Source organism: Schistocerca piceifrons, chromosome 3, assembly GCF_021461385.2.
Source record: "Schistocerca piceifrons isolate TAMUIC-IGC-003096 chromosome 3, iqSchPice1.1, whole genome shotgun sequence".
Lineage (NCBI taxonomy): Eukaryota > Metazoa > Arthropoda > Insecta > Orthoptera > Acrididae > Schistocerca > Schistocerca piceifrons.
Window position 1 is genome coordinate 185,794,722 of NC_060140.1, and position 18,200 is coordinate 185,812,921.

At 43.7% G+C, this 18,200-nt stretch overlaps 1 protein-coding gene and 2 non-coding genes across 3 annotated transcripts in view; all 3 read left to right on the forward strand.

The window, feature by feature from the left end:
* The window catches only part of LOC124789893 (protein-L-histidine N-pros-methyltransferase-like), a 296,829-nt gene that overhangs the window by 71,332 nt on the left and 207,297 nt on the right, over positions 1–18,200 (forward strand). The window lies entirely within an intron of this gene.
* On the forward strand, positions 2,249–2,322 carry Trnat-ugu. Its single transcript has one exon. It is a non-coding gene; the product is annotated as a tRNA-Thr (tRNA).
* On the forward strand, positions 12,443–12,516 carry Trnat-ugu. The gene has a single exon. It is a non-coding gene; the product is annotated as a tRNA-Thr (tRNA).

The window sequence follows — 18,200 nt, forward strand, 5'->3', positions numbered from 1 at the left end:
TCTCGATAAAGGATAAAGATGTTTGAAAACGAGGAGGCAGCTTCCCTAATCCGATGGGACCGATAACCTCGCTGTTTGGTCCCCTCCCCCAAATCAACCAATCAACCATTTAATCTTTATTTACGACAGACTGTTTCGGAATTAATCGCCATTGTCAAGTTCGTCTAGAATGATGTGACATCCATATTACGTCGGTAGTGAACAGTCTTATAACTGAAACTTCCTGGCAGATTAAAACTGTGTGCCCGACCGAGACTCGAACTCGGGACCTGTCTCCGCTATATCCTTTCTTTCAGGAGTGCTAGTTCTGCAAGTTTCGCAGGAGAGCTTCTGTAAAGTTTGGAAGGTAGGAGACGAGATACTGGCAGAATTAAAGCTGTGAGTACCGGGCGTGAGTCGTGCTTCGGTAGCTCAGTTGGTAGAGCACTTGCCCGCGAAAGGCAAAGGTCCCGAGTTCGAGTCTCGGTCGGGCACACAGTTTTAATCTGCCAGGAAGTTTCATATCAGCGCACACTCCGCTGCAGAGTGAAAATCTCATTCTGGAAACATCCCCCAGGCTGTGGCCAGCCATGTCTCCGCTATATCCTTTCTTTCAGGAGTGCTAGTTCTGCAAGTTTCGCAGGAGAGCTTCTGTAAAGTTTGGAAGGTAGGAGACGAGATACTGGCAGAAGTAAAGCTGTGAGTACCGGGCGTGAGTCGTGCTTCGGTAGCTCAGTTGGTAGAGCACTTGCCCGCGAAAGGCAAAGGTCCCGAGTTCGAGTCTCGGTCGGGCACACAGTTTTAATCTGCCAGGAAGTTTCATATCAGCGCACACTCCGCTGCAGAGTGAAAATCTCATTCTGGAGTCTTATAACTGTCAGGGCTTTGATTAGATGGTAAATGACGTAAATATGACATCATGTGATTCTAGACATACTTGACAAGGCAATAAATGCCGAAACAGCATGTAGTGAATGAAGATTAATTATTAGAAGCAGCTATTCTGGTGGACCGTTTTAATAAGATGAAAGATCGTTGCAGACTGCCAGGAAACCCTTGTGAGGCTACGGGAAAGCAAGCACCGCGGTGAATCTGCTGTGAGTCTCTGGTCACTCAGGTGTTAGTGGTAACGCAAGGTGATAGATTGGCAAGAGTAGGCGCAATTACTCCATTTATTGGACCGGAAGCTTTCCTATCACTAAGCCGATGGTAAAATCAAAACTACGTAGCTGGATCAGGAAGCAGCGCTTAGAACTTTGGACGAAGATCCCAGAACAAAAACACAGGAAGTTAATGATACCCAAATCATGCTTAAAGAGAAAATCTGTAGCTCCAGGCTTGAACAGGAAGCAAGTTAAATTCGTGCTAACTTTAATGACTGGCCCTGAGATCTTCATGAAACACCAGTACACGATGGGAATAGAGAAAAAGCCCTTAAGTGCAGACTGTGTAGTGAGGCGGATGAAACTGTACCGCATTTATTCTTCCAGTGCTTCGCACTGGTGGCTAGAAGATAAAAGTATTTGCGTCGTTAATTCCTGAAGAAATTGTGGTTAACGGAGATCTAGTAGATATAGTCCTACTACTACTTTAGGGTACTGGTTGGATTTACTAAAATGGCAGGGGAAGAGACCGCACAATAAACGAAGTTTCGGTGTGGACAACAGGGGGCTAGGACCACTGTTGTTTTGTCTCACTGGTTAAATCAAATCAAAATCCTATTATTTACTAATATGGTATCTGTTTTTTCGGACATGTCCGAAAGAACAGATACCATCGGTGACCAAGCAGATCGTTAGAATGAAATTACAATGAAATGACACCCGTAGCCGCTTACAGGCGTTGACATACGTCAACGGGGACAGATGAAAATGTGTGCCCCGACCGGGACTCGAACCCGGGATCTCCTGCTTACGTGGCAGACGCTCTATGCATCTTAGCCACCGAAGACACAGAGGATAGTGCGACTGCAGGGATTTATCTCTGGCACGCCTCCCGCGAAACCCACATTCTCAACGTATTGTCCCGCACTACATTCGTAGTGCTCCCGTAAATATATAGTTAAAGCTCACCGGCCACTTGACCATCTTCCTCTTCTGTACGAATGCACAAAAGTGCCCGAACTCTTACGGGAACCGGCAACGCGCTGCGAGTAATGAGTATAATGGGCGGGGGCACTACGAATGTAGTGCGGGGCAATACGTTGAGAATGTGGATTTCGCGGGAGGCGTGCCAGAGATAAATCCCTGCAGTCGCGCTATCCTCTGTGTCCTCGGTGGCTCAGATGGATAGAGCGTCTGCCATGTAAGCAGGAGATCCCGGGTTCGAGTCCCGGTCGGGGCACGCATTTTCATCTGTCCCCGTTGATGTATGTCAACTCCTGTAAGCAGCTAAGGGTGTCATTTCATTGTAAAATCCTCTTAGCTTCGTCTTTTGTATTACTTTCTACGTTTTTCATAAAAACACTTGTCATATGCAGTGAGAAGAAATCTAATGCGATACTACAATTTCCATGTCCTCGGGAAGACTTTTTGACGTGTAAGATATCAAATGTCCAGAAGAAATCAGTGGTAGTCCTCCTGTAAGATGTTAACTAGGAAGGAATTGAGTCTACCCCTAAAATAATTCGAGTATTTTGGAATTCCCTCCTCCGCAAAAGCTTGTGAACAAATGTCACTGAAGCCTGCGCTGAGGAAGTGCTAATGTTTACTGTACGACCAGTCGTTGATCTCACGTATGTGAAGTGGTACCAACCGCATGGAGGGTAATTTTCATTTCGGCCACACGACCAGTAGGGAACGCACGGCGCGTGGAGAATTGAGGGAGGAGCAAAGTCGCGGTGATATAAAAGTAAATTCCCGTCCAAATAGGTACGGCTCGAGGGGTGTCTCATCAGGGCCCTTTTTCCGTTTCGCAAATGTCTAGATTCATGAAGCCACCCTCCACATTTCCTTCGTTTCCATCCAATCATTCGCGCCCGCGTCTGCCTCCTGCGCCCTCCCCCACCCCCTTCTCTTCCACCACCCACTCCCCTGCCCCACCCCTTGCCCCCTGCCGGTTGTGTGCTCTCTTTCTCTTGCCCCTTGCCCTTTTCATCCCCCACCCCGCAGAATTCGACCCCGTCCCTCCCACTCCATTACCCACCTCTTCGGTCCTCGCGAGCGAAAAATGTTGCCTTTAACATTGACGAGCAGCCGCACACGGCGCCCATGTTCGCCAAGGCAGTGAGCACTGCTGAGGTGTCACTGTGTTTCGCTAGGAATCGCGCACGTACTGATACTGATATTGACAGTTTTTAAATATTTCGTGTCTACGCGACGGTCACCAAAGCTGCAACAGCATGTTCCGTTTGTATCAATGCCGAATGTGCCATTTAAAATGTTTCTGAAATGAATTTTTTACTCTGCACCGCTTCAACGCTGCAAGTCTTTTTCTTTTTTTGTTGTTGCTGAAACTGTGTCTTGCCAGTTTATATATCCAGGCATGCACCAAAGCCCAACTCAGTGCACTCTGTGCTTTCTCTCTCCTCCTTTACTGTCTCGACTTAGTCTCTCCGTTGTAAGTTGTTTCACACTAGAGCCCCATGAAGACAAGTTGGAAACTTGTGGCCAGAATGAATCTCATATTTCAGCGGCGAAGTGTACGCTGTGTTGTAGGCTCAGTTGATAAGTCGCTGCAACATACAGAACTTCCTTGTCGGCAGATTTCTTTAAAAATTTACCATTCCTTTTGTGGAAACAGAGGGCGGGCGATTTTGGATGACGTCTAGGTGTTTATACAGGGTGCTCCATTGATCGAGACCGGGCCAAATATCTCACAAAATAAGTATCAAACGAAAAAACTACAAAGAACGATACTCCTCTAGCTTGAAGGGAGAAACCAGATGGCGCTATGGTTGGCCCGCTAGATGACGGTGCCATAGGTCAAACGGATATCAACTGCGTTTTTTTAAATAGTACGTGTAGTACATAAAGAAACATGAATGTTTTAGTTGGACCACTTTTTTCGCTTTGTGATAGATGGCGCTGTAATAGTCACAAACGAATAAACGTGTAAGTACGTGGTATCTCGTAACATTCCGCCAGTGTGGACGGTATTTGCTTCGTGACACATTACACGTGATAAAATGGACCGTTTACCAATTACTGAAAAGGTCGATATCGTGTTGATGTATGGCTATTGTGATCAAAATGCCCAACGGGCGTGTGCTATGTATGCTGCTCGGTATCCTGGACGACATCATCCAAGTGTCCGGACCGTTCGCCGGATAGTTACGTTATTTAAGGAAACAGTAAGTGCTCAGCCACATGTGAAACGTCAACCACGACCTGCAACAAATGATGATGCCCAAGTAGGTGTTTTAGCTGCTGTCGCGGCTAATCCGCACATCAGTGGCAGACAAATTGCGTGAGAATCGGGAATCTCAAAAACGTCGGTGTTGAGAAGGCTACATCAACATCGATTGCACCCGTACTATATTTCTATGCCCCAGGAATTGCATGACTTTGAACGTTGTGTACAGTTCTTCCACTGGGCACAAGAGAAATTACGGGAAAGTGACAGATTTTTTGCACGCGTTCTATTTAGCGACGAAGCGTCATTCACCAACAGCGGTAACATAAACCGGCATAATATTCACTACTGGGCAACGGAAAATCCACGATGGCTGCGACAAGTGGAACATCAGCGACCTTGGCAGGTTAATGTATGGTGCGGCATTATGGGAGGAAGGATAATTTGCCACCATTTTATAGATAGCAATCTAAATGGCGCAATGTATGCTGATTTCCTACTAAATATTCTACCGATGTTACTACAAGATGTTTCACTGCATGGCAGAATGCCGATGTACTTCATACATGACGGATGTCCGGCACATAGCTAGCGTGCAGTTGAAGCGGTATTGAATAGCATATTTCATGACAGGTGGTTAGTCGTCGAAGCACCATACCATGACCCGGACGTTCACCAGATATGACGTCCCCGGATTTCTTTCTGTGGGGAAAGTTGAAGGATATTTGCTATCGTGATCCACCGACAACGCCTGACAACATGCGTCAGCGCATTGTCAATGCGTGTGCGAACATTACGGAAGGCGAACTACTCGCTGTTGAGAGGAACGTTGTTACACGTATTGCCAAATGCATTGGTTGACGGACGTCATTTTGAGCATTAGTTGCATTAGCGGTATTTATAGGTAATCACGCTGTAACAGCATGCGTTCTCAGAAATGATAAGTTTACAAAGGTACATGTATCAGATTGGAACAACCGAAATAAAATGTTCAAACGTACCTACGTTCTGTATTTTAATTTAAAAAACCTACCTGTTACCAACTGTTCGTCTACAATTGTGAGCCATACGTTTGTGACTATTACAGCGCCATCTATCACAAAGCGAAAAAAGTGGTCCAACTAAAACATTCATATTTCTTTACGTACTACACGAATATGTAATAAAAATGTGGGTTCCTATTTTTTTTTTTTTAACGCAGTTGATATCCGTTTGACCTATGGCAGCGCCGTCTAGCGGGCCAACCATAGCGCCATCTGGTTTCCCCCTTCAAGCTCGACAAGTTTCGTTGTTTGCAGTTTTTTCGTTTGACGCTTATTTCGTGAGATATTTGGCCCGATCGCGATCTGTGGACCACCCTGCATATGGGAACATTTCACTGGTCACACAAGTTACTTGATAGTGATATGCACATATATGGATGGCGGTTGCATCGCGTACACAAGATATAAAAGGTCCTTGCATTGGCAGAGCTGTCGTTTGTACTCAGATGATTAACGTTAAAAATGTTTCCGACGTGATTATGGCCCACGACGGGAATTAACAGACTTTGAAAGCGAAATGGTAGATGGGCTATAACCATGGACCATTCCATTTCGGAAATCACTAAGGAATTCAGTATTTCAAGGTCTACAGTGTCAATTAACGACCGAGAGCAGCGGCTTTTGCGTAGAGTTGTCAGAGCTAAGTGACAAGCAACATTACGTGTAATAACCGCAGAAGTCAATGTTGGACGTACGCCGAACGTATCCGTTAGAACGGCGCGGCGAAATTTGGAGTTAATGGCTTCGGCAGCAGACGACTGGCGCGAGTGCCGTTGCTAAAAGCACTACGTCGCCTTCAGTGCCTCTCCTGGGCTCCTGGTCATATGGGTTAGACCCAACACGACTGAAAAACTGTAACCATGTCAGGTAAGTCCCGATTTCAGTTGGCTGATAGTAGGGTTCGAGCACGGCGCAGACCTCACGAAGTCATGGCACCAGTTTGTCAACGATGCACTGTGCAGGCTGATGGTGGCTTCATAATGGTGTGGCCTGTGTTCGATAAGTGACCCAGGTTGTCAACAGATCACTGTGCAGGCTGATGGTGGTTCCATAATGGTGTGGGCTGTGTTTACATGGAATGGAAAGAGTCTCCTGGTCCAACTGAACCGGTCATTGACTGGAAATGGTTATGTTCTGCTACTTGGAGACCAGTTACAGCCATCATGGACTCCATGTTCCAAAAAACGATGGAACTTTTGTGGATGACAATGCACCACTTCACTAGGCCACAGTTGTTAGCGATTGGTTTGAAAAACCTCCTGGACAATCCGAGCAACTGATTTGGCCACCCATATCGCCCGACATGAACACCATCGAACATTTATGGACGGCTATAGAGGCAGCAGGGCTCATTATTTCTGCAGTGGACTTCCAACGAGCTGATGAGTCCAGGCCACGTGGAGTTGCTGCACTACGCCGGACAAATGGAAGTCCTGCACAATATTAGGAGCCGTCCCATGACCTTTGTCACCTCAGTGTATATTTCCATTAAAATAACTTCACGACTGACGGTTCAGCAAGTCGAGTGGTAAAGCTAGCCACCAGTCAGTGGCACGACAGGACTTAAAAAAGTAAGTTACACCTGTCGTCACATACTAAGACCAATGCGCACTGTCAGAAGAGGGTTCACGTTCTGGGTTTCCTGCAGACAGTTCTGTTGCGGTACGGATAACAAGTGCATCACAGCCTCGGAGTAAAATGTCGCAGCAACTGGGTGCGTACTTCAAAGTTAAAGCATACGGGGATAGTACGATTCTTGCAATGAAAAACGTCTAAACTGCACACAGATTCACCGCGACATTCTGCTGGTGTACGGACTAAATGAATATTCGCGTCCAGCCATGATGAAATGGTCCCAATAATTCGACCGAGGGGGCACAGATGTCGGTGACACTGACCGAGAAGGCAGGCTATTGACATCGACCACAGACGACATTGCCCAGTCAGTTGAAGAACTGAATCGCTGCTGTCGCAGATTTCTCAAAAATGAGAACGTTCTCACAGTGGTTGTCGAATGGCTCTGTCACCAAGTGACGAACTTCTCTCGTCGATGATCTGAACGAATGATAGAACGTTCCGACCGTTGTTTACAGATCCTTGGAGACTGGTGGAAAATAGTGTCACGTATGAGTGTCATTTAGGAGCAGCATTCGATAAAAGTTGCGTGGCCTGTTGCAGTAAGTACAACTTACTTTTTGAAGTCCGCTCGTGGTTCTTTCTCGAGCGGTACGTTCTCGCTGTTTCCAAGCACAATGAGAGCCTCTTCAAGTGAGTCAAAAATCATCTATTCATTCACTCAGTGACCATACTGGCACCGAAACGACAGATAACAGGGAAAAGGCCGAAATACTGAATTCGGTCTTCCGAAATTGTTTCACCGCGGAAGATCGTAACACGGTCCCTCCTTTCAGTCGTTGTACGAACGTCGAAATGGCAGATATTGAGATAACCGATAGCGGAATAGGAAAAATAAAAAACTATAATCGCTTAGTAGTGGAAAAGCGTCAGGACCAGGTGAGGTAGCTATTAAGATTCTACAAAGATTATGCGAAAGACCTTGCTCACCTTCTGGCAGTAATCGCTTGAGCGACGAAGGATACCTAGTGACTGGAGGAAAGCGCAGGTCATTCGCGTTTTTAAGAAGGGGCGTAGGACAGATTCACACTATTATAAACCTAAGTCGTTGTCGTTGACGTCAGTCTGTTGTAGAATTTTGGAACATGTTTTATGCTGAAGAAATCTCCTCTATAAAAATCAAAATAGATTCCGCAAACAGAGATCTTGCGAAACTCAGCTCGCACTGTTCCTCCATGAGATCCACAGCACCGTAGACAATGGCGCTCAGGTTGATGCCCTATTCTTCAGGATGGAATTTGACACCGTCCCGTACTGCCTTCTAGTGAAAAAAATACGAGCTTCTCGAGTATCTGAGCAGATTTGCGACTGGATTCATGACTTTCTTGCATATATGACTCAACACGTCGCTCTTACAGGAACAAAACCGACAGATGTACGATTATTTTTTGGAGTACCCGAAGGAAGTGTGATAGGACCGTTACGGTTTACAGTATGTACAAATGATAGTGGGAAGCTTTGGATGCTGTTTAACGCTGTTCACGATTGATGCGGTTGTCAATAACAAAGTAGCATCGCAGAAGAAAGTAACGATTTGCAGAATGACCTCCAATGAATGCACGAATGTCGCAGGCTCTGGCAGTTCACTCTGACCGTAAATAAATGTAACATATTGCGCATACATAGGAAAAGAAATCCGCTACTGTACAGCTACACTGTTCATGACAAACCGCTAGAAACAGTATTTACTGTGAAATATCTGGGAGTAACTATCCAAAACGACCTTACGTGGAATGACCGCAGAAAAACAAACAGTGGGAAAAGCAGATGCCAGACACATATTCAGAGGAAGAATCTTAAGAAACTTAACTCTTCCACAAAGGAAGTGGTTTATAAAGCGCTTGTTCGACCGATTCTGGAGTACTGTTCATCTGTCTGGGATCGCTATTACGTAGGACTCATAGGGGAGAGAGAGAGAGAGAGAGAGAGAGAGAGAGAGAGAGAGAGAGAGAGAGAGTGAGGAGGTTTAACAAAGAGCTGCACGTTTCGTCACAGGATCGTTTAACCGGCGTGAGAGCATTACCGAGATGTTCACCAATCTCCACCCACCGGTAGACGTTACGAGAGAGGCATTGTGCATCACGGAGAGGTTGAATACTAAAATTTCGGGAGAGAAGTTTCCGGGAAAAGTCGTACAACATATTTCTTCCACCCACACGTCTCGTGTAAAGACCACGACGATTAAATCCGAGAAATTAGAGCCAATACAGAAGCTTACCGACAATAATCCTTCCCACGCGTTATTCACGGGTGGAAGAGGGTTGGAGGGCTCAGTCAGTGGCACAATAAGTACTCTCCGCCACACACCATTAGGTGGCTTGCGGAGTATGACGTAGATCAGTGTTTTTCAACCTTTTTGAATACGCGACCCCGTCCAAGTAAAAATATTCTGGCGACCCCCCCGAACCATAATAAAAGTATGTTAGAAATTTCAAAGGCAACGTATTTTCTTTCTATTGATACTATACAGATCGAGAAATCAAGTGCATTGTGAAAAGAGATCGCAGTGCTCTGCGGGCGGAGATATAATTATATTCTTTGCAGCGTTAGAGGCGTAGGTGTGAGAAAGAGTCAGCGAAGGCATAGTCGCGCGTTTTCGGTCACTACAATCTGTTGTCCTAATACGCCAGCAAGTACCGACGTGATTATTGTCTTTGCGCTTCGCTCTGAGCGAGAATAAAATGGACAAGGGTTTTTTTCTTTTTTTCTTTTAGCCATGCTGCAACTGCTTTCTCCTGCGACCGCGACCCCCTGAGCAAGGCTTTGCGGTCCCCCAGAACACTGATGTAGATAATTGGCTTCATGCCGGCGACACTGGATGCCCCCACCTCTCCCATAGCAGCCACAAAGTTATTTGTTTTAAGGTGTAACCCTGTCGAAAATAATAAAGAAATGAACGAACAGACGTCTTTGTCGTGGAGACTTTTGGGTTCTCACCTGGAGTTTTTTAAGCATACCACCCTGTGCTAGTGAACGGTCGGAACGCAGATACGGAGCTACTACTTCAGAGTAAGTCTGAAGCGCTGCAGGCACGTAGCACATTTCATTGCTGATTGCCATTCGTCTTCTAGTGCTTGATATTGATTCTCTAGTGATTCAGTGTTTGTAAAATTGTGCATTTGTTAACCGTCCGTACCGTTACTGCTGTTTGGTGCTGTTATTTCGCGACGAAACATGAGCTCTGTCGTGGAGACGAGTGTCTAATCGACAATTAATGATTATATAATGGTAACTGTTTTTTACAACCTGCCCAAAAAGAGTATTCACCTGTAACGCAGAGAAATGTGGTACGTAAGGCCACATAAACAATTTGTCTAATAATTAATCTTAACAAAGTTTTGAAAATCTTTTTTATTTCTTGTAAACGACATTACTTAATGGCTTGAAATGTAAGCGCTGCTGTTTATGACCACCGCCAGTATGACTAAAATGAGCGATTGTTTGGGCTCGTCGACCACGGTTTGTTGCGTTGTTAAACAGCATCTCGTGACAGGAGGCTGTGGTGGGCGTGGTGTTACATTGTTATTTCAAAGAGAGATAACTTGAATTTGTGAGACGAAATTAACCGCACCGCTGTGAACCAACTCAACGGTCACAGAGCATAATTTCACCAGGGGATGCAAGACATTGCATCAGCATGACGGTGGTGGACTGTAGAGTTTTATTTCGAATGTCGGTACATTGTTAGGAAACGGTTGCAGATGAACCATTCTGCAGTGCCACATCTTCTTGGAGCCTGTTGATCTGTGTATTGAAGGCAGTCATTCATTTGGACCGGGAATAACCGATACCAATGGGACACTGCCTCTGGATACAATGATCTGCTCGGTACAGACAGCGTCGTGCCTGTGAGTACATTGAGTACATAACGTCCTGCCCGACGAAACTAGCTTAAAAAAAGTCACCATGACCTCACAAAAGGTTCTAATCTTACCTTTGCAGAAGTATTAGTTTGCTGTCTGGATACACCGGATGCTGGTCATCGATGATGTCCACATTTCTTGTCGCCATCACGCATCTATGTTGCCCCATCTGGCAGATAGGAGACAGAAGATTTGAATGCTAGCGTCTTAGAGCAAAGGGGAGAAGAAAGTGCCACGGCTATCCCTGAAAAACAAAAAAAGACCTCTTCGACAGTATGGACCGATGGCAGGGCTGTTGGCGTACTGCCAGCAGCAGATTTTCGTGCAAGTGTACAAAGTTGTCATTGTTACTGCTCACTTATGATACCTGTTGGACCAACGGCAATGGTCTCAATCCTATAACATGCCAATGGCATTGTCAGAGAGGTCAGCGAAGATTGTCATACGGGTTTAAATTATGATTTGTGTGTTGTCAGCATTCCTGTTTCAATCTGATGTCAGGCTGTATAAATATAGATGGCAAAAGCAGATTGGCTGAATTGCAGCCGCTCGCATGCGTCATCTTATCTGCGTCGTTTGGGTTTGAACTTGCCGTATACGGTCCGTTGTGTACTATAGTATGTTTTTGGTCTGCTGTGTTTGCATCTATCGTTGCTTCATTCTGAGTTGCGCACGGGAGACGCCATAGAGATGCGTGTCATTGGACAGGTTACATGATCAAAGTAGGACGAATTATTTATGAAATGAAAGGGATCGGTGGAAGATAATACTAACTATAAATTTAGCAAGAATTAGTCGAGCATACTATCAGTTGTGGTTTCGAATGCGCCACATGTTGGTAACAACTTTCTTCATATGCACAACTCGAAAGAGCTGTATAATACAAAATTTGTTTTGCCTTATGTTACCGTTTTTGAATTTAATGAAATATATAACACGTAGTAACTCAAAATATACTTTTGTGGATGAGAACATCGTTCCCAGGACCCCTCCAAATGTTGAACCGCGTAAGTTATCATTGTCATTCCTACAACACGGAATTATGTGTTCTCTCACTTGCCTCCGTCATATCAGGAAAGGATGAATGTGTTGTTTTTCGTTCTTCAAAATATTATCCGAGTTTTATTCCAGCGGGGAAATTCTATTCTCAATGTCACATGGGGCGATGTAGACTACTTCTCTTTATGGTAGCTACTACTTCACCGTGACCTCCCCGTTCTTCCGACACGACGCCTGTTCTACGTATCGACGATTTATTCACATGATGCAGTCGTAATGTTTGTCCAGTGGCCAACAGAGATAAACCTAGGCATCGGATAAATGCACCCCGTTATAGATGTCGTATACTGCACACTTGGCAATTAGCCTAGTTCTGATCCAAAGCATAGATAGCTCTTTTTGATGAGGTGTTTTATAGTATACAGTAAACAAATCTTGAGATGGCTAACGCTGTCTTCAATAACATTAGAAGTTTTATAATGTTGGTTTCCTGTTTTTCTGTGCTCTAATAGAACATATGCGATACTAAAAGTGATTTACATCTGTTTTTTCTTGGTTTTGGCGTTTGAATTATTTTCAGCATTCTCGAAAGAACAGTTACTGTTGATGACCGTGCGCTATTCATCTGTGTCCTCGGTGGCTCAGATGGATAGAGCGTCTGCCATGTAAGCAGGAGATCCCGGGTTCGAGTCCCGGTCGGGGCACACATTTTCAGCTGTCCGCATCGAGGTATACCAACAACACCTGTCGGCAGCTGAGGTTTTCAGTTAGTCATCATTTAACACCGTAAGTGTCTGATAGCGTGGAAGATACGGAGCAGATTAGATAAACTATACTCAGTTGGGTTAAAATGTACGATAAGGGCCTCCAGTTTTTCGAACATAAAAGGACTTAAGTTTCATATATTTAGTTGGTGGGACGTCTGTATCAGTTTCATTTCATTTCGTTTCATTTTATCGTACACATTAAATAATGTAAAACATTTTCTTTTGCTTCATAGAACTTTATGATTGTAGTTTGAGGAATAATGGATCGTGATAGAGTGCAGCGTGCTGGTAAACTATGTGCAGTAGAGACTGAAGGGAGTACTTGTTGAAGAAATACCAATAAATTAAAAAACGAAGAAGGAACGTTATTGAATTTAGGAAGTTCGTGTTGTGCTGCAAAATTAACAAGGTGATGAAAGTAAAGATTAACCTCAAGGAATAATATTAAAAGAAAAAGAAATCTGTTCATTCTGGGAATTGTGTTTTCATTATTCTGCCAGGGTTACTAACATTTGGGTTTCTGTAAAGATGAAATAAGTTAAGTGGGTGAAACTGTGATTTAGTTATTGTTCGTGGCCTACGAGACCTTGTCAGTGTAAATAATTTACGATATCGGAGTAGTAAGGTCTTTATTTGGATAAACTAATAAAATAATTTCATTATGCCCTTGACTTACTCGTTGTCATTAATGAGATGCGAGTTCGAACGTCAAAAGTAACACCTTCACTTAATTGCATTAAAAATTCATGAACCCCGTACTCCAAGAAGGGTGAAGAAATTAAGGGTGTTGGAGTAACTACATCTGCATATTCATTGCCGACTAAATTCTTAAAAATCTCTTTAAATCAAGAGCGTTTACTGAAAACCGGAAGATTTTACAAAGTATCTCAACGTCTGAATTTTAAATTACGGCTTCACCCTTAATCTTAATGTCTGGATATAATCGAGCCGGTGCTTGACATTAGTTTAAGCGTCAGATAATTATCGTTGCAGGGATTTCTTGAGCTTAAAACAGAATAAGAGTCCCGTCTGTTAACATCTGGCTCGCGTAACTTCGTTATATTCGTTGTTATCTCCATTTGAGAATGAATTCTCCGCTAAACGTGGGCTTGCCAAGTCCTCCCTGTTTACATACAAATAACAGAGGACTGGCGTCCCTGGTTTCTGTTCTTGCCGTGTCGTGTGAACGCTAATCTAACAAGTTAACCTATCCAAGGAGAACACATCTATTTTGATTGGGTGTGAATATGTTGTAGATTAGAGCAAAATATGACACACAATTTTTTTATACGTGCCTATGTAGCTATTAGGGGGACGAAACACTCCCCTGAAAAAAGCTGAGTTTAATATTTCTGAATGAATACCGTTGAAATGGTAACAACTGTCCACCACTTCCTGACGGAATGCCCATTTTTTAACCGTTTACTTCCCCGCTTGGCTTTGCCGTCTGAGTTATCGGCCGTTTAGCAAATGACGCCCGGGTTGTCGACCCTATTTTACTTTTTATCTGACAAAACAATATGGCGAAGGCCATTTAATTGTTAGTTTTGGACCTCCGTTTCTGTATGGTCTCTTTTAGCCCTTTTTCCACGTGCCTGTTTTTAGCTGTCTTCTATTATGTCAATTGGGAATGACGTATAATTGTTTTTGAACTCCTCCCTGTCTACGTGTCGTATAGTTTTGACTTTGGCGTGTATGACCCCAGTTGTTTTTTGCGCCCTAAAGCAAAACAAAACCAAACCAAGATACAAAAAAATTGCAAAGGAAAGTTCTATGGTTTTTATGCATTTCAACGGTGCACCTAGATTTGTCGAAAAAATAATTTTTTTCGAGATCCTCTCCCCCGCACTGTTTATTTTTCATTTTGACATTTTGCTAAAAGTAAAATGTATAGCATTGTTAATAGCACATTTAATGATATAAGATGAAGTGGTATTCCAAAGACACATTTGTCAGAAATAAGCTAGAAATATCAATACATCGCTATACGCATGTCCGATGTGTGTGCGCTTCAATGCCGTTTGTCATGTTGGGTTGTTTAACAAGGCTGTCCCATGTAAATATATTCTAAATTGTGTATGCTACATATATTGTTCTATATGTTTTTTCTTTTAATTTTATGAAATATCTTGCGTTGTATTTGTGTTTTCTTTTTACATTTAGAGTATTTTTTCCAGGTTGTAACCTTTCCAGATTTAATTATGTTAGATTTGAAATTGTTTGTGCATTATAGTTAACGTTATTGTAAATCTTTACAATAATGAGGGCACTCAGAATTGTTTTGGTTAAAAAATGTTTTATGCATTTCGAATTCGAAAAAAATGTGTCTTCGAGAAATCGGGATGCATTTTTTAAAATCTGTTACCACTTCAACGGTAGTCATTAAGAAATATTAAACTTCATTTTTTTCAAGAAGGTGTTTCAGGCACTTAACAGCCGTATGAGCACATATAAAAGTATGTTTGTCTCTTATTTTGCTCTGCACTACTACATATTCAATGCCGATCAAAATAGAATTGTATCGCTTGGGTAGGTTTACTTGTAAGTATGGGCGGTGCATTTTCCACGGTGAGAACGCCTGGGATGTCAGTGCGCTTACTCGTTTCCTGATAATGGCCTGTGCTGTATATCGTTAGCGATCACTAATTGAATTGGATTAGGTGATCAGGGACCGTGTGTTAAAGAACGCAGAAGAACCTTACGGCAAAAATTGAGGTATTAAAAACGGCTTATGAAATTCTTAAAACAACAAAACAAAATATTGATCGCCCTTTAAAATAGGCCACCGGTCGACTCGGAGCTCTGTATATGACGTGAAACTATTACCAGGCGATCTTGTTATCTTTCCACAGCTGAGGTAAATCGTGGTAGTGACGTGGTGTGTGTCTGTGGCAGCTGATCGTACAGAATCTCCGTAGTAAGCAAGGTCGTCGTAGAAACGTGACAGAAAGAAGTCACCGTGTTTGCACGTGCTCATCAAATTCCGGCCGAACAGGTGTCGAAAGACCCAGCGTTACTGACTAATCGTTCTGTGATTCTCAGCTGATAGGCGCCACTGGATGCGGATATGGATGGGCAGGAAGTCGTCAGGAGTGCCCCAGCGAGGTGTGTTAGGACTGCTGTTATTGTCTGTATGCATTAATGATTTGGTGAGCAGCAATCTGCGGTTGTTTTCTGATGATGCTGTGGTGTACGGTAAGGAGTCGAAGATGAGTGACTGTAGGGTGATATGAGGTGTCTTAGATGAAATTTCTAATTGGTGTGATGAATGGCAACTAGTTCTAAATGTGGAAAAATGTAAGTCAATGCGGATGGGTAAGAAGAACAAACCTGTAACGTTCGGATACAGTGTTCCTGCTTGACACAATCAAGTCGTTTAAATATCTGGGCGTAACGTTGCAAAGAGATATGAGATGGAACGTGTATGTGAGAACTGTGGTAGGGATGGCAACTGGCCGACTTCGGTTTATTGGGAGAATTTTAGGAAAGTGTGCTTCACCTGTAGTGGAGACCGCTCATAGGAAGATAGTGCGACCTATTCTTGAGTACTGCTCTAGTGTCTGGGATCCGTACCAGGTCGGATTGAAGAAAGGCATCGAAGCATTTCACTGGCGGGCTGCTAAGTTTGTTACCAGTGGGTTCGAACAACACGTGTTACGGAGATGCTTCGGCAACTCAAATGGAAATCCCTGGAGGGAAGACGACGTTCTTTTCGAGGAACACTATTGAGAAAGTTTAGAGGACCGGTATTTGAAGCTGACTGCAGAACGATTCTACTGCCGCGAATGTACATCGCACGTAAGGACCACGAAGATGAGATACGGTAAATGTGGTTTGCGGAGTATGTATGTGGATGTAGATAATGAAAGGTAGATGGCATCACAGCCAATAGATTTCACTCTCGATCTTCGTTGAAATGGGTATGGAAAACACACCAGTAAAACAGATGATATGGGTTTGCTTCTGTGACCATTCGTGTATTCTCTCTGGAATAGCTGTTCTGTTTCACTATTTGCAAGTAACTGATTGATCAAAGAGTCTAGTGGGCATCACAGCAGAGATATTGCGTGCGATGATTAGAAAGGTTCTTGATGCATTAAAATTGCACGACCGAGATACGAAACTGGAACCTTGCCATTTGGGGGTGCTGCTCTTACTGTGTGAGATGTGCTGGACCACTCACCTGTCAGTACCTTTCTCCTACTCTGCAAATTTTTCAGAAGCTCACCAGTTTGTTGTGCTGAACTATTACTCCTGGAAAAAAAAATATTGCAGAGTTATGGAGTAGGCACAGCAAAAAGGTTTGTACTGGAAATGAATCTTGTAGCATGCAGCGAAATATGCGTCGTTTTGAAACATTCTGGCAAGTGACAGCTATGGGAGAGAGATGCTGCCAAAAGTGAAGCCATGAGGGTGGGATGTAAGTCATGCCTGGATAGATCAGTCGTTAAGTGCACAGCTCACAAGTAGCAAGGTTCCACGCTCGAGTTCCGGTCAAGCATACAATTTTCATTTGCTAGGAAGTTTCCATATAATAATACACACTATTTTTAACTCGTATATTACTAAATAATAGATGATTGCATCATGCTGATTTGAATATAGCACTAAATTCACTGACGTTTTAGCAGACGCGTTCCTGTTTACTTTTTAACGTACAAAACACGGTTATTTGTATACCAAAGTGCATTTTAATATTACAGTTTATTCCCGTTGCTTCGACGAATGTGAGGTGGGAAGATAAAGGTCATCTACTTTTCTGCTAGCAGCTGTTTGTGCAGTAACACCTTTATAGACTCTATACTATCTGATCAAAACTATCTGGATGTTTAAGAGGGTCATTCAGTAAGTAATGCCCCACATTTTTTAAAAAAAAGCCATTAGTATACCTAGACAATGTCCTTGCTGGTGCCTCACATTTGGTGTTTGCTCTGTGCGCCGGTGAAGTTTCGAACAGTTCTGGCAGATGGCAGAGCCGTGGTACAGCTTCAGAATGGGGTCTACATACGGCTCACGTTACACGCAGCGTGCAGTTATTGAATTCTTGAGTGCAGAAAAAGAAACCATGGTGAACATCCATAAACGTTTGTGTAACAGTGTATGGCGATGCTGCAGTTGATAGTACAGTTGGGAGAAGGGTAAAGAAAGTTACAACCCCAGGAAATGGAGAAACAGAGATTCATGATCAGCCATGCTCGGGACGTCCTTTCACAACCACTGCTCCAGAGATGCTGAATCTTGCGAATGCCATTATTCGTGCCGACCGGCGCATCACAACTCGACAATGGGCTCTACAGTTGTAGGTAAGCATTGGAAATGCGTCTGCAATGATCGAGACTCTAGGATATTGAAAGAGGTGCTCACGATAGGTTCCATGAATGCTCATAGCGCACCACAAGATTCAACGAAAGGCCATTTCATCTGAATTGTTGGAGCGTTTTGAGACGGACGGAGAGGCCTTTCTGTCACGGATCGTTACAGCGGACAAAAACTGGGGCACCACTTTGCTCCAGAAACAAAAAGGCAGTCCATGGAGTGGCATCATCCCCATTCACCACAAAAGAAGAAATTAAAGACAAGTCATGGTGCTGGAAAAGACATAGTGACGGACTTCGATCTCT